Here is a 15,708-nt window from a genome sequence, read left to right on the forward strand (position 1 = left end):
TTTTGCTAGTTGCTTGGCATAGGTTGCCCAGCACTGTAGCTTGCTGGTCATTGAGTGAAGGTGGGTGCTTTTGTTGAGATGGAGATCTCTGGTATATTTTCGCCATTTGATATTATGTGGAGCTGGGAGGTCACTTGTGGACCAGTGTCCTGAAGTTGTCTCTTCCACCTCAGAGGCACAGCACTGACTCCTGGCTGCAACACCAAGAGCCTTTCATCCACACGGCTCAGAATAAAAGGGAGAAAAAGTAGAAAGAAAGAAAGAAAGGGAGGGAGGGAGGGAGGAAGGAAGGAGGGAAGGAAGGAAAGAAAGAAATAAAGAAGATAAAATAAAATAAAATAAAATAAAGTAAGATAAAATAAAGTTATTAAAATAAAAAATAATTATTAAGAAAAAAATTTTTTAAAGAAGAGAAAAAAACAGGACGGATAAAACCCTTGGACAAATGGTGGAAGCAAAGCTATACAGACAAAATTTCACACAGAAGTGTACACATACACACTCATAATAAGAGGAAAAGGGGAAAAAATCATAAATCTTGCTCTCAAAGTCCACCTCCTCAATTTGGGATGATTCGTTGTCTATTCACGTATTCCACAGATACAGGGTACATCAAGTTGATTGTGGAACTTTCATCCGCTCTTTCTGAGGCTGCTGGGAGGGATTTCCCTTTCTCTTCTTTGTTCTCAAAGCTCCCGGGGCTCAGCTTTGGATTTGGCCCCGCCTCTGCATGTAGGTCGCTGGAGGGCGTCTGTTCTTCACTCAGGATGGGGTTAAAGGAGCAGCTGCTTCGGGGACTCTGGCTCACTCAGGCCTGGGAGAGGGAAGGGTACGGAGTGCAGGGAGAACCTGCGGCGGCAGAGGCTGGCGTGACGTTGCACCAGCCTGAGGCGCGCCATGCGTTCTCCCGGGCAAGTTGTCCCTGGACCCCAGCACCCTGGCAGTGGCGGGCTGCACAGGCTCTCCTGAATGGGGGTGTGGATAGTGACCTGTGCTCGCACACAGGCTTCTTGGTGGCGGCAGCAACACACTTAACATCTCATGCCTGTCTCTGGGGTCCGCACTTTTAGCCACAGCTCATGCCCATCTCTGGAGCTCCCTTAAGCAGTGCTCTTAATCCCCTCTCCTTGCGCACAGGAAACAGAGGGAAGAAAATGTCTCTTGCCTCTTTGGCAGGTCCAGACTTTTCCCTGGGCTCCCTCCCAGCTAGCCGTGGTGCACTAACCCCCTGCAGGCTGTGTTTACGCCGCCAACCCCAGTCCTCTCCCTGCTCTCCCACCGAAGCCCGAGCCTCAGATCCCATCCCCACCCACCCTGGCGGGTGAGCAGACAAGCCTCTCGGGCTGTTGAATGCACGTCGGCAGGGATCCTCTGTGTGGGAATCTCTCCACTTTGCCCTCCGCACCCCTGTTACTGTGCTCTCCTCCTTGGCTCCAAAACTTTCCCCTCCGCCACCTGCAGTCTCCGCCCGCGAAGGGGCTTCCTAGTATGTGGAAACTTTTCCTCCTTCACAGTTCCCTCCCACTGGTGCAGGTCCCGTCCCTATCCTTTTGTCTCTGTTTATTCTTTTTTCTTTTGCCCTACCCAGGTACGTGGGGAGTTTCTTGCCTTTTTGGAGGTGTGAGGTCTTCTGCCAGCGTTCAGTAGGTGGTCTGTAGGAGTTGTTCCACGTGTAAATGTATTTCTGGTGTATCTAAATTAGTAAGCAGGAATCCAGATTTCAGGACTCTCAGTTCGAGTCCCGTTTCCACCATTCCAATTCAGGCTGATGATGTTTCTTCCCAAACATGGCGAGGAAAAACAAAACAAAACAAAATCAAACAAAACATCGCTTTTTGTTGGTTTCTTGGAGCCAAGGAGCCTATTTGTGGTCTCTTTGAACAACAATCCAGCCAAAGTGGGATGCTGGGCCCTGCAGTGTTGTGAGGCGCAGGCAGGACGGAACCAACAGCCTCTGGGCCGCGCAGCGGAGTTACTGTCTTTAACAACTTTCATATATAGTATATAGCTGTTTTAATTATATTTCTTAGTTGTACATTACATCCCTAGCACTCATTTATCTTATAACTGGAAATTTGTACTTTTTGACTACCTTCATTGAATTTCCCCTCCCTCCAACCTGTGCCTCTGGTAACCACAAATGTAATCTCTTTTTCTATGAGTTTGTTTTACTGTTTAGTTTTGAAGTATAATTGACCTATGACACTATGTTAGTTCCTGGTACACAGCACAGTAATTCAATATTGCTATATGTTTCAATATGATCACCATAATAAGTCTAGATACCCTCTGTCACCTTACAAAGATATTACATAATAATTGTCTATATTCCCCACACTGTACATTTCATACCCTTAACTCATTTATTTTGTAACTAGAACTTTCTGCCTCTTAATCTCCCTCACCTATTTCTCTCCTCCCCAGCTTTCCCTTCCCTCTGCCAACTACCTGTTTGTTCTCCTTATCTACGACTCTATTTCTCTTTTGTTATGATTGTTCATTTGTTTTGTTTTTAGATTTGACATATAAGTGATATCATATAGTATTTGACTTTTTCTGTCTGACTTATTTCATTTGTATAACACCCTCTAGGGCCATCCATGTTGTCACATGTGGCAAGATTTCATTCTTTTTAATGGCTGAGTAATATTTCAGAGTGTAGGGACATCCCTGGTGGTGCAGTAGTTACGAATCCACTTGCCAGTGCAGGGCACACGGGTTCAGTCCCTGGTCCTGGAAGATCCCACATGCTACAGAGTAACTAAGCCTGTGTGCCACAACTACTGAGCCTGCACACTAGAGCCCATGAGCCACAACTACTAAGTCCCTGTGCTGCAACTACTGAAGCCCAAGTGCGTAGAGCCCGTGCTCTGCAACAAGAGAAGCCACAACAGTGAGAAGCCCTCTCACCACAACAAAGAGTAGCCCCATCTCGCCACAACTGGAGAAAGCCCGTTTGCAGCAATGAAGACCCAATGCACCCCAAAAAATTAAAAATAAATAAATAAAATACACAACATAAAAAAATTAAATATTCCAGTGTGTATATATATCACATTTTCTTTATCCATTCATGTATTTTTTTTATTTTTATTTTTTTTTTTGCTGTATGTGGGCATCTCACTGCTGCGGCCTCTCCCGTCGCAGAGCACAGGCTCCGGATGCACAGGCTCAGCGGCCATGGCTCATGGGCCCAGCCACTCCATGGCATGTGGGATCTTCCTGGACTGGGGCACAAACCCGTGTCCCCTGCATCGGCAGGTGGACTCTCAACCACTGCGCCACCAGGGAAGCCCCTCCATTCATGTATTGATGGACACTTAGGTTGCGTCCATATCTTGGCTATTGTAAATAATGCTGCAATGAATATAGGTGACCATGTTTCTTTTCAAATTAGTGTTTTCATTTTTTTTTTGGCTAAACACACAAGAATGGAATTGCTGGATTGTATGGTAGTTCTATTTTTAATATTTTTGGAAAACTCAGTATTGTTTTTAAATAGTGGCTGCACCAGTTTATATTTGCAGTGTTACTGCATGAGGTTTTCCTTTTCTCCATATCCTTGCCAACACTGGTTATTTGTTGTCTTTTGGATAATAGCCATTATGACAGGTATGAGGTGATATCTCATTTTGGTATTGATTTCCCTGATGATTAGTGATGTTGAGCATCTTTTCATGTGCCTGTCCATCTGTATGTCTTCTTTAGAAAAATTGTCTATTCAGGTCTTCTGCCCACTTTTTAATCAGCTTGTTTTTCTTGATGTTAGTTGTTTGAGTTTGTTGTGTATTTTAGATATTAACACCTCATTGGATATATTGTTTGTAATCTCCCATTAAGTAGACAGCCTTTTCATTTTGTTTAGTTTCCTTCACTGTGCAAGAAGCTTTTTAGTTTAATGTAGACTCATTTGTTTATATTTCTTTTGTTTCCATTGCCTGAAGAGACATATCTAAAAAGTATTGCTGAGACTGATGTCAAAGAGCATACTGCACATGCTTTCTCCTAGAAGTTTTATGGTTTCAGGTCTTACATTTAAATCTTTAATCCATTTTGAGTTTATTTTTGTATATGGTGTGAAAAAGTAGTTTGGTTTGCTTCTTTTACATTTAGCTGTACAGTTATACCAGCACCATTTATTGAAGAGGCTTTCTTTTCCCCACTGTATATTCTTGCCTCCTTTGTCATAGATTAATAGGCCATATAATGGGTGCACCTCTGGGCTATCAATTCGGTCCCAGTAATCTGTGTCTGTTTTTGTGTTGGTACCATACTGTTTTGATTACTGTAGCTTTTTAGTAGAGTTTGAAATCAGGGACTTTGATACCTTCAGCTTTGTTCCTCTTTCTCAAGATTGTTTTGGCTATTTGGGGTCTTCTGTGTTTCCATAGAAATTATATAATTATTTGTTTTGGTTCTGTGAAAAATGCCATTGGTGTTTTGGTAGGGATTGCGTTGAATTTGTAGATCACCTTGGATAGTATGTTAATTTTAACAATATTAATTCTTCTACTCTATGAACACAGTATATCTTTCCATCTGTTTGTGTCATCTTCAATTTCTTTTATCAGTCTCTTATAGTTTTTCGAGTACAGGTCTTTTATCTCCTTACTTAGATTTATTCCTAGGTATTTTATTCTTTTTGATGTGACAGTAAATAGGGTTGTTTTCTTAATTTTTCTTTCTGATAGTTTGTTTTTAACGTATAGAAATATAACAGATTCCTGTATATTAATTTTGTATCCTGCAACTTTACCAACTTCATTGACGAGTTCTAATAGTTTTATTGTGGCATCTGTAGGATTTTCTATATGTAGTATCATGTGATCTGCAAATAGTGACAGTTTTACTTCTTCCTTTCCAATGTGGACTCCTTTTATTTCTTTTTTTTTCTGTCTGATTGCTGTGGCTAGGATTGCTAATACTGTGTTGAATAATAGTGGTGAGAGTGGGCATCCCTGTCTTGTTCCTGATCTAGGAGGAGGTGAGTTCAACTTTTCACCATTGAGTATAATGTTAGCTGTGGGCTTGTCATATATGGTCTTTATTATGTTGAGGTGTGTTCCCTCTATGCCCACTTTCTGGAGAGTTTTTATCATAATTGAATGTTGAATTTTATCAAAAGCTTTTTCTGCATCTATTTAGATGATCATATGGGTTTTTTCCTTCCATTTGTTAATGTGATGGATCACATCAATTGATTTGCTGATATTGAAAAATCCTTGCATCCCTGGGATAAATCCCACTTGATCATGGTGTATGATCCTTTTAATATATTGTTGGAGTTGCTGTGCTAATATCTTGTTGAAGATTTTTGCATATATGTTCATCAGTGATATTGACCTGTAATTTGCTTCTTTTGTGTGAGATCTTTGTCTGGTTTTGGTATCAGGGTGATGCTGGCCTCATAGAATGAGTTTGGAAGTTCCTTCCTCTTCAGTTTTTTGGAATAATTTGAGAAGGATAGGTTTTAACTCTTCTATATGTTTGTTAGAATTCACCTGTGAAGCCATATGGTCCTGGACTTTTGTTTGTTGAGAGTATTTTAAATTATTAATTTAATTTCATTACTGGTAATCTTTCTGTTCATATTTTTTATTTCTTCCTGATTCAGTCTCAGGAGATTGTACATTTCTATGACATTGTTCATTTCTTCTAGTTTCCCCATTTTATTAATGTATAATAGTTCATAGCAATCTCTTATGATCCTTTGCATTTCTGTTGTGTTGGTTGTAACTTTTACCCTTTTTTTTCTGATTTATTGATTTGGACCCTCTCTATTTTTTTTCTTGATGAGTCTGGCTAAAGGTTTATCATTTTGTTTATGTTTTCAAAGAACCAGCTCTTAGTTTCATTGTTTCTTTTTCTATTGTTTTTTTTTCAGTATTTCATTTATTTCTGCTCTGCTCTTTATTATTTATTTTCTTCTACTAACTTTGTTCTTCTTTTTCTAGTTCCTATAGATGTAAGGTTAGACTTTTATTTGAAATGTTTCTTGTTTTCTGAGATAAGCTTGTATTGCTATAAACTTCTCTGTTAAAACAACTTTCACTGCATCCCATAGTTTTAGGACCATTGTGTTTTTATTTGTCGCCAGGTATTTTTTTATTTCCTCTTTGATTTCTTCAGTGATTCATTGTTTAGTAACATAATGTGTAGCCTCCATGTGTTTGTCTTTTATTTTTTGTAGCTTTCTTTTTTAAATTGGGGTATAGTCTCTTGACCATATTGTGTTAGTTTCTGCGGTACAATGAAGTGAGTCAGCTATATGTATGCATATATCCCCTCCCTCTTGGACCTCCCTCCCCAACATCCCATCTATCTAGGTCACCACAGAGCAGTGAGCTGAGCTCTCTGTGATATACAACAGGTTCCTATAGCTATCTGTTTTACACAGGGTAGTGTATATTTGTCAATCCCAATCTCCCAATTGGGGAAAGAGGGGCAGGAGGAATTGGGAAATTGGGATTGACATATATACACTATTGATACCATGTATAAAATAGGTAACTGATAAGGGCATACTGTGTAGCACAGGGAACTCTACTTATGCACTGTGGTGACCTAAATGGCAAGGAAATCAAAAAAAGAGGGGATATATGTATATGTATAGCTGATTCATTTTGCTGTACAGTAGAAACTAACACAACTTTGTAAAGCAACTCTACTACAATAAAAATTAATCAAAAAAAAAAGGAAAATAGGGGGCTTCCCTGGTGGCGCAGTGGTTGAGAGTCCACCTGCTGATGTAGGGGACACGGGTTCATGCCCTGGTCCAGGAAGATCCCACATGCCGCAGAGCAGCTGGGCCCGTGAGCCATGGCCGCTGAGCCTGCGCATCCGGGGCCTGTGCTCTGGAACAGGAGAGGCCACAACAGTGAGAGGCCTGCGTACCACAAAAAAGAAAAGAAAGAAAGAAAATGCAGCTGTTTATCTTATATTTTATTTCTTGTCTCATAGCACTATGGTCAGAGAAATGCTTGATATGATTTCAGTCTTCTTAAATTTACTGAGTTGTTCTGTGGCCTAGCATGTGATCTATCCTGGGGAATGTTCCATGTGCACTTTAAAAGAATGTGTATTCTGTTGCTTTTGGATGGAATGTTCTATATATGTCTATTAAGCCCGTTTGGTCTATTGTGTCCTTTAAGGCCTGTGTTTCCTTATTGATTTTCAGTCTGAATGATCTGTCCATTGATGTAAGTTGGCTGTTGAAGTCTCCTACTATTATTGTGTTACTGTCAGTTTCTCCCTTTATGTCTGTTAATATTTGCTTTATGTATTTAGGTGCTCCTAGATTGGGTGCATATATATTTACAATTGTTATATCTTCCAATTCTGTGTTTTAAACTCTATTTTTTCTGTGTACAAAGGAACTCATGTACACTGTTGGTGAAAATGTAAATTGGTGCAGCCACTATGGAAAACAGTATGGATGTTTCTCAAAAAACTAAAAATAGAACTACTATATGACCCAGCATTTCCACTCCTGGGTATATATCCAGAAAAACCCAAAACACTAATTCAAAATGATACCACACCCTGATGTTCATAACAGCATTATTTACAATAGCCAAGATATGGAAGCAACCTAAGTGTTCATCAACAGATGAATAGATAAAGAAGATGTGGTATATATATACATATATACAATGGAATCCTATTCAGCCATAAAAAAGAATGAAATTTTACCGTTTGCAGCATCATGGATGGACTTGGAGGGCGTTATGCTAAGTGAAATGAGTCAGAAAGAGAAAAACATATACTGTATGATATCACTTATATGTGGAATCTAAAAAATACAAGTGAATATAACAACAACAAAAAAGAAGCAGACTCACAGATATAGAGAACAAACTAGTTACCAGTGGGGTGGGGGGAAGGGCAATACAGGGGTGGGTGAATGGGAAGTACAATATGGGTGAATATAGCCAATATTTTGTAGTAACTGTAAATAGAAAATAATCTTTAAAATTTGTATACAAAATTTAAAAAAAAATTAAGAGATGGAAACAAAAAATAAGAATTTACTGGCACCATTGTCCTTGAAGTAGAATGAGCTCACAGAAATGGCTACTGCCAGAGTCTGTGTCCTAGTGTGATTCCTAGCTGCCTCCTGCCTCTCCAGGAGGCTCTCCAAGATCAGAAAGTTGGTCTGACCCAGGCTTCTTTCGAATAACTGCTTCTGCCCTGTGTCTCAGAGTGTGTGAGCTTCTGTGTACCCCTTTAAAGAGTGGAGTGTCTGTTTCCTACAGCATTCTGGTTCTTCCAAAAGTAAGCCCCACTGGCCTTCAAAGCCAAATGTTCTGAAGGGTCATCTTCCTGGTGCAGGACCCTGGGGCTAGGGAGCCTGCTGTGCATCTTGGATCCCTCACTCTTTGGGAGGAACCTTTGCAATTGTATTTATCCTCCCATTTGTGGGTCACCTACCCCGGGGTATAGGTCTTTTGACTATACCTCATCTCTATCCCTCCTACCTGTCTCTGTGGTTTCTCCTTTATATCTTTAGTTGTTGAAGACCTTTTCTGCTAGTCTTCAGGTTGTGCTCATTGACAGTTGCTCTGTAAATAGTTGTAATTTTGGTGTACCTGAGGGAGGAGGTGAACTCAGAGTCTTCCTACTCTGTCATCTTGGTCAGTCCATGAACTGCATTCCTGACTGAATGGTAGTGTCTAACATCATCTAGGCAGGAGTCTGACACTAATCCTTTCCTAGCAGCAGAGGATCCTAGAGTTGAAATTGGGTATTCCAGTCACTTTTTGCTCATAATAATTTGAATATTGATTAGATTGTGTGCATACTCACTTGGATGATAATGGGAACAAAATCACGGTCTGGTAAGTAGAATTTAGAATTAAATTATATAGTAAGAACACATCAAAAAGTGGTATTACTCTTTGTAAGAGCTTGTCGACCTTATATAAAAATCTCTTAAGAAAAAATATCCATGCAAAATATCTTGAAGCTAGACAGGGCAATGTATTGGAACAAACTTAATCATTGGAGTTAGAGACATTTAGGTTTGAATACCAGCTCTGCCACTGACTAACTTTGTGACTTTGGGTAAATTTACTTAACCTTTTTGAGCCTCAATATTCTAATCTATAAAATGAGGGTAATAATATTTACCTTACAGAGTTATTATGAATATTAAGTTAAATAATGTATCAAAACACCTGCTTTAGCAGCTGTCACTTAATTGGCCTTCTATAACTGGTATGAATAATAAGACAATATCTGTCTCCCAGTCTTGTCTGTACTCAAAATTCCTGTGAATTTGGGAATAATTCCTGAATACCTTCTGATACCCCAACATATGCTGGATGAACCCATAGCTTCTTTGAGTCCAAAAGCTCTAAATCTTGTGAAATTTTTGAGCTTTAATTCTTCTAAGCTTTGCTTAGAACAGCTGCTATCTCCCTACCATGGAATGTGCTAGCAATGAGGTGCTCTGTTTGGGTCTGGAGATTTCTGAAGGCTGTATTTTATAATCAGCTTTGTTCTTGGATTGCCAAGTGGTAATTTGGAGAATAAAGACTTACTTTGCTAGTTAGGGATGAACGAGAGTCTATGTGCAAACAGTAATAACCAACAATATTTCCCTGCACTCAAATTCTAGGTAATTGGAATTTATATTGTCATATTGTACATTCCAGTCATTAGTACTTCAAGGGTTCAGGAAATATCTGATATTGAAAACAGTGGCTAAAACATAACTAAAACCCACCATTAAATGGCATTTTTTCCAATCCCTTTTGGAGAACCCATCAATCTAATATGATGCACGAAATGTTTAATCCTGGGAATTCTTTTGAAGACATATTTCCAGATAACACTTAATCTTTGAGAAATCCAGCCCAGTCAGACACAAAGACTAATGTATATTACTTTAGAATAGGCTTTAATAGGTTTTAGATTATAGCTACCTACTTTTCTCAAACTTCCCTGACTCTTTTGAAACTTTCTTAGAAAGTATTGTCAGATTCACAGTATGCTGTAAGAGTTTTAAAAAGAGACACTTTTCTTGCTTTATATAGCTGGAGTTATTTTTTTCCAGATTTATTGATGTATAATTGATTTATTGAATTGCTTCCAAAACATAGAGTGTGGAAATATAATCATCCAAAAAACATCAGACAAACCTGAATTGAGGGGCATTTTACAAAATACCTGACCAATACTCCTCTGAACTGTCAAGATCATGGGAAACAAGAAAAGTCTGAGAAACTGTCACAGGCCAGAGGAGACTAAAGAGACATGACTAAATGTAATGTGGTATCCTGGAAGGGATCTTGAAACAAAGAAACAGACCATAGTGGAAAAACTGGTGAAATCCAAATAGTCTGGAGTTTAGCTAATAGTACTATACCAATGTATCAGTGTTGGTTTCTTAGCTGTGACAAATGTGCCACTGTGAGGTAAGGTGTTACAATAGGGGAAACAGTGACAGTTATATGGGAACTCTCTATATTATATCTGCAAATTTTCTGTAAATCTAAAATTATTCCAAAATTGAAGTTTATTAAAATAAAAAACTAAAAACAAGCATTTTGGAGGTCCTGGATTTAAAATGAAGTTGTTAGATCAATCAGTATTAACTACTTTGTGTCCAGCCTATGAGGTGAGCACTATGTAGGAAAGCTTAAACAAAAGGCATGGCCCCTACCTTCAGGTGGTTTAGCAACTACTTGAAGAGATGAGACTTTGACATGTGAAAAGATTAGCAATCATTGGTACTATTTGATTAAGCTCCAAACTGGGTGATACTGACTGTAGGAGGTCAGAGGGAGAAGACTGGAGTGGCCACCAAGGGTTTCACAGAGGGAGTGCACCTGGATGAATAAGTTAGAATTGTATCAGTGGAAAGAGGGGAGACTTGCAGTAGAAGGTAACAAAGAGAAAAGCACTAAGGTCTTGGGCACAGCAAACTCAGGGAAAAATAAAGGCAGCTTGATATGTTGTGGGGCGCCCAGGGAATGCATATTTTTAGAGAAGATAGAACATTATGCAGAACCTTGAAAGTTAAGCAGTAGGGGTTGAGGTTGAAACTGGCCACAGGGAACCAGTGTAGCAGCAGTAGGATTACAGTATATGTTTTGATTCTGTGGCTTTCAACCTTTTGTCAAATTTGTCTATTATTTATTAATCTGCTAACACTTCACTTGGCATGTACATTTGATAAGACTATGTGGGGATGAAATTCACCTGCAAGAGATGAAAGTACAGTCATGCTCATTTTCTGAATTAAAAGGGCTTTTCTTGACTAAATGAAATTTCAGTTCTGAATAATCTCATCTTTATAAGATAATGAGAATTTGGGAATGATTCCTGAATACCTTTCTTGCCTGGCACTTTTCTCTGTCCATACTGTTTCCCAGAGTCAGAAGGAACTTTAGTCCTGCTGTTACTGACTCAGTAAAAGCTTGTTTTTACTTTCTTTTTTTTTTAAAAAAATATTTATTTATTTATTTTGGCTGCATTGGGTCTTCATTGCTGTGCGCGGGCTTTTTCTAGTTGTGGCAAGTGGGGGCTACTCTTCATTGTGGTGCACGGGCTTCTCATTGTGGTGGCTTCTCTTGTTGTGGAGCATGGGCTCTAGGTGCACAGGCTTCAGTAGTTGTGGCACACAGGCTCAGTAGTGGTGGCTCGCAGGCTCTAGAGCGCAAGCTCAGTAGTTGTGGTGCACGGCCTTAGTAGCTCCGCGGCATGTGGGATCTTCCCGGACCAGGGCTCAAACCCATGACCCCTGCATTGGCAAGCAGATTCTTAACCACTGCTCCACCAGGGAAGTCCCTGTTTTTACTTTCAAGTGAGTAGTGCATTGTGTTCAGATAATTTTGCTCTTTGAAAAGGTTGTTGGACTTTCTTTTTTTAAAGTGATGGGTACATTGCTTATTTTAAAAAAGTAAAGAATGGGAGGGGTCTGATGCCCTTGCACTTTCTCATCTGTTTCTCTGTAAATTTAAAGTACAGAAATACGCCTCTATACCAGCTTTGCCCACTCAGAACTATTAAGTGACCGAGCTCTTGACAAAGGGGAGACATGGGCTACATTGTTTTCAGTGTAGTCAGCAACAAACCAGAGGCCTCATGACATTCCATTCAGTTCTTCTGTGTGCATGCTGCCCATGTGCAAGCAAGCCCACAAGTTGGTGGGCTTAGGAACTCAGTTTAGACTGGTCAAGGGGAAAGAGACCATAATAACTAGGAAATCAAATTCAGTAAATTAGGCTATTTGGAAGAGAACATAAGATATCTCAGCTTTTGTTGTCTTTCTATTTTGTATCACATAGTTTAGAAGAACTCTTCCATATATTTCCGTCTTATTTCCCCAGCAAGATTGGGAATTCTAATATGTACTGCATGTATTGAAAAAGAACAGGGTTTTGCAGTCAGATAGCTTTATATTTTTAATTTAGTACAAGCAATTAAGAGATCATTCTTCTTGCACAGGTATCTTAACCTATCTAAGCCTCAATTTCCTTTGTTGTAAAATGGGGATAATCATACTAACCTTTCAGAATTGTTATGAGCATTTCAGGGGATATATGTACATAGCCTCACAAAGAGTTTGGTACTCAGCAAGCACTCAACAAGTCTTAGTTCCCTTTCTCCTTAAAGGTCTTTATCTGGTACAAATCTTAACCCAGTACTAACATATAATAAGGCTTGGAAATTTCCTCTTGGGATTATCTTGGGAGGCCATTCCTGGTACACATTTTGTGTACCCCTCTATTAGAATTATATAGGGACAACTCTGGCAAAATTCTAAGGCAGACAAAGAAACGTCACTGTTTCCTTGTCTTTCTTCTCTCCGGGCAATCCCTCCCTCCACTCCAAATATGCACACTGACTGCCCTTTCTATGAAGACCAAACTGGTAAACCGGTCATGGTAGAGTTTCAAGCATCAGAAGAATTGAATTTTAGGGTAGATGGTACTCCCAGTGCTCCTTGTTTCACAGCCTCCTGGGTCTACACATACAGCCATGTCTGAAGAAAATGGAGAGAGACTGCAGTTCCTTCTGACTCTGGAAAAAGCTCCAGATTAGAAAGGGCTGGATCCTCTTTAATAAGTGGTGCTGTGAAAACTGGACAGCTACATGTAAAAGAATGAAATTAGATCACTCCCTAATACCATACACAAAAATAAACTCAAAATGGATTAAAGACCTAAATGAAAGGCCAGACACTATAAAACTCTTAGCAGAAAACATAGGCAGAACACTCTATGACATAAATCACAGCAAGATCCTTTTTGACCCACCTCCTAGAGAAATGGAAATAAAAACAAAAATAAACAAATGGGACCTAATGAAACTTAAAAGCTTTTTGCACAGCAAAGGAAACCATAAATGAGGAAAAGACAACGCTAAGAATGGGAGAAAATTGTAAACGAAGCAACTGACAAAGGATTAATCTCCAAAATATACAAGCAGCTCATGCACCTCAATATCAAAAAAAACAACCCAATCCAAAAATGGGCAGGAGACCTAAATAGACATTTCTCCATAAAAAGAGAAACAGATGGCCAACAAACACATGAAAAGATACTCAACATCACTAATTATCAGAGAAATGCAAATCAAAACCACAGTGAGGTATCACCTCACATCAGTCAGAATGGCCATCATCAAAAATCTACAAACAATAAATGCTGGAGAGGGTGTGGAGAAAAGGGAACCCTCTTGCACTGTTGGTGGGAATGTAAATTGATACAGCCGCTATGGAGAACAGTATGGAGGTTCCTCAAAAAACTAAAAATAGAACTACCATATGACCCAGCAATCCCACTCCTATGCACGTATCCAGAGGAAACCATACTTCAAAAGGATGCATGCACTCTGATGTTCATTGCACTATTTATAATAGACAGGACATGGAAGCAATGTAAATGTCCATTGACAGATGAATGGATAAAGAAGATGTGGCACATATATACAATGGAATATTACTCAGCCATAGAAAGGAACGAAATTGAGTTATTTGTAATGAGGTGGATGGACCTAGAGTCTGTCATACAGAGTGAAGTAAGTCAGAAAGAGAAAAACAAATACCGTACACTAACGCGTATATATGGAATCTAAAAAAAACGGTACTGATGAACCTAGTGACAGGGCAGGAATAAAGACACAGATGTAGAGAACGGACTTGAGGACACAGAGGGCAAGGGGAAGCTAGTATGAAGTGAGAGAGTAGCATTGACATATATACACTACCAAATGTAAAATGGATGGCTAGTGGGAAGCTGCTGCATAGCAGAGGGAGGTCAGTTCGATGCTCTGCAAAGGCCTAGAGGGTTGAGTTAGGGAAGGTGGGAGGGAGGCTTAAGAGGGATGGGATATGGTGATATATGTATACATATAGCTGATTCACTGTGTTGTACAGCAGAAACTAACACAACATCGTAAAGCAATTATACTCCAATAAAGATAAAATTTAAAAAGAATGGGCTGGATAGATGAGATTTTTCAGAACTGATAAAGAAAAGCCTTTTTAACCCAGAAAATTAGGCATGACTGTACTTTCTTTACTGTGACCACCTTAAGACATAGCTGTTTTTGAGAAACTACCTTTAAATATCTACACTCCTCTTTTCACACAAGGCTCTACTGAAATTACTTGAGCCTTAACATCTCTCTAGACATAATGTGGTAGAATTGCAACTGAAAAAAGACAGTAATAACAGTATTTGGGGAGGCAGACAGCGGTAAAATAGCAAACCTTACATTGTGCTCTTATGCTGCCACATCTTGGAACATCTGTCAGGAGAACTCCAGGGAGCTAGGGGTAGAGATAGGAGATCAACAAGAAAATTCTTAATAGTCTTACCCTAGATTTGTTGTAGACTTGTTGGTAAAGAGATGTGACTTACAAGCTTTACATGGCTGATTGTGACCAAAGCATTTTTTAAAATATTTCAAAACAGGCAAGCTGAAAACAAGTGTTTCTTGCTGTGGTTATACCATTAGATTAAGCAGTAGGAAGCCAGTGGCTTAAGGACTCATGACAGTATTCATTTAAAATGCACACAGATCTCTTTGTTTACCAAATGACTACACAGTGGCAACACTGCAGTAGTCTAGTGCCAAACAGACTAACTGGGGATTCAGACTTGATTTTCCTTTTGGGTGTATTTTGTAAGTAGATTAGTAAAAGACTGAAAAGGCAGCTTTAAATTCTATTTGTTCATGCTTCCTTCACCCCATTCTTAAATCGATAGGCACTGGCTAGGCAAAGACAGTCTTATTATTTAACTACAAATTAGTGTAGCCCTTCTTGTGGCAGCATTTGAAACAAACAGAACCAACTGGAAGGAATTTATATATCTGAATTTCTCTTTGCAGAAGTTGACTGGGTCACAAATTATAACCTATTTAAAAAGACAAAATACACACCCACACAAGTGTTTATTCATTTAGAGACTTCAATTATGTGTAAGAATTTAGTCATAGAAATTATGAGCATCCATTTAGAAAGTTTCCAAGTTTATTTTGTAATACTGTACCTTTATTGTTCTAGTTCAATATGCTGTAATATTTGTGAGCTCATTTTTCACAGCTGGACAATTATATTAAACTTTACTAAGTATATCATGCTTTCACTAAAACCATAGACTGCATGCAATATAGATGGATGTAGTATGCAGCATGTGTGCTGTCAGTATTAAGCTTAGTCTAAGTGGCATCACTCATAGCAATAAGCACTTG

At 39.1% G+C, this 15,708-nt stretch overlaps 1 protein-coding gene across 1 annotated transcript in view; it reads left to right on the forward strand.

The window, feature by feature from the left end:
• Positions 1-15,708, forward strand: part of SH3BGRL (SH3 domain binding glutamate rich protein like) — a 91,385-nt gene that overhangs the window by 54,933 nt on the left and 20,744 nt on the right. The window lies entirely within an intron of this gene.

The sequence above is a fragment of the Grampus griseus genome (genome assembly GCF_964374135.1).
Source record: "Grampus griseus genome assembly, chromosome: X".
Lineage (NCBI taxonomy): Eukaryota > Metazoa > Chordata > Mammalia > Artiodactyla > Delphinidae > Grampus > Grampus griseus.